Source organism: Vollenhovia emeryi, unplaced genomic scaffold (genome assembly GCF_000949405.1).
Source record: "Vollenhovia emeryi isolate VEMERY1.0 unplaced genomic scaffold, V.emery_V1.0 DF946949.1, whole genome shotgun sequence".
NCBI lineage: Eukaryota > Metazoa > Arthropoda > Insecta > Hymenoptera > Formicidae > Vollenhovia > Vollenhovia emeryi.
Window position 1 is genome coordinate 1 of NW_011959417.1, and position 1,727 is coordinate 1,727.

The 1,727-nt window shown below is 48.9% G+C and overlaps 1 non-coding gene across 1 annotated transcript; it reads left to right on the top strand.

The window, feature by feature from the left end:
* Positions 1–914: 914 nt before the first annotated feature.
* Trnam-cau lies at positions 915–986 on the top strand. Its single transcript has one exon. It is a non-coding gene; the product is annotated as a tRNA-Met (tRNA).
* Positions 987–1,727: the final 741 nt, after the last annotated feature.

Genomic DNA, 1,727 nt, shown 5'->3' on the forward strand with positions numbered 1-1,727 from the left:
GGCTCCACACCTTGCGCCGCAATCGAATTCTGCACAGTCGTGACATTTTGCGATGTCGGCTCCGCGACCGATTCAAACAGTGAGTCCATCCCATCGTCAAGTTCCTCCGGTTTGTCACTCACTGAATCCATTTTTAAGATTCCAAACTGCCTCTGATACTCGATGACCCATTCTTGGAACGTATCTTCGGTCATTATACCTTTAACAAGCTTAACGTGCAACTCCTTCGGAGCGATGCACTTGACAAAGGTTTGCATTTCCCGCTTAGAACATACCGCATTCATCGAACCTTTCACCTTTCGCACCCACAGGCTGTACATTTCCTGTAAAATGCTTTTCATCTCCTGTCCCTCACGCATACGACGCGTATCCACTTTTCCACTTCTCGTAATGTAACCTGCTATCATTGCAATTACCAGTCTTATATTCCGCGTCGCCGAAAAAGACGCTTCCCACACGTCTGTCAACAATTCAAGCAAGGTAAACTTTGCTGATGACTCTGCGTAAATCTCTACCGGTATCTTCTTCTTCTCCATCTCATCTAGTCGTTGTGTAGCCTGTTCGTAACAGACGATGTTATTTTATAACTAAAAACTTTTTCTACACCGTCGCTACGAACCTGTGCGTTGAACATGATGTTTCGTCGAACTCGATCCTTGCGCGACGCTACGAATACGCTTGATCGCCCGCGCTTTTATTCCTCCTTCGTCGCCCTTGAGATTCGGAATGTCATCACCGTTGCAAACCTCACACTTGCATCGGGAAAAATACATCTGACGCACTTCCTGCCTGCGTGATCACGCAGGAATGCTAGACCCTATCTTCAAACCACACACCTCAATTCTTGTGCAATAGTCGCATGTGTGTTAGACCCTTACATTTATTCCCCCTTTTTTTCAGGGCTGCATTCGACGAGCAGAGTGGCGCAGTGGAAGCGTGCTGGGCTCATAACTCGGAGGACCGTGGATCGAAACCACGCTCTGCTAGATTTTTTTTCAAGATACTTGTAGAAACATGTGCATACACCTTGTGTATCACCTATACACACTTTTTGTCAGGTGTACGCGATAGCCGCGTGCGTCGAGTGTCAGAACTGTCGACCGCGCGAGCCGGGTACGATTCCCGGCGACCCGCTTTTTTATTTTATTACGATTGTATCTGTGTGTGCGTGCGTGCGTGTGTCTACGCGTGCACCTTATATATCACTTTTTAGCATTTTTTATCAAGTGTACGTGATAGCCGCATGCGTTAAGTGTCAGACTGTCAACCGCGCAGGCGAGTTCGATTCCCGGCGAGCCGTCTTTTTCTTCTCGATATTAATTTTATTATGTAGAAGGTGGAGGGGAGATTAGTCATGCGGCTCACACGTACATGGTGACCTAACTTCAGTCGCTCTGGGCGGGGCGCGGAGCGCGGGGTGTATGAAGGTCTGTAGGCTTGTTCTTTATTACTGCACTACTGAATTAGTGCAATAAGTTAACATGAAACAAATAGATTACCTCTCATTCCAACTCATTGCACCAGTGTGCACTAGTTCAGGAGTGCAGCAATAAAGAACAGACCCATTGTGTGGGCAGCTCCCGGCAGACCACCGTGGGGGCTCCCCCCCGGCAGACCACCCCGCGCTTCACTCCTGGCTCAGAGCGACCGTGGGCTGGTACCATCCTAGCTATCCTACTCGCGTGCAAACCTCTGTGGCCCACGGTAACGACCACCAGGAAAACACC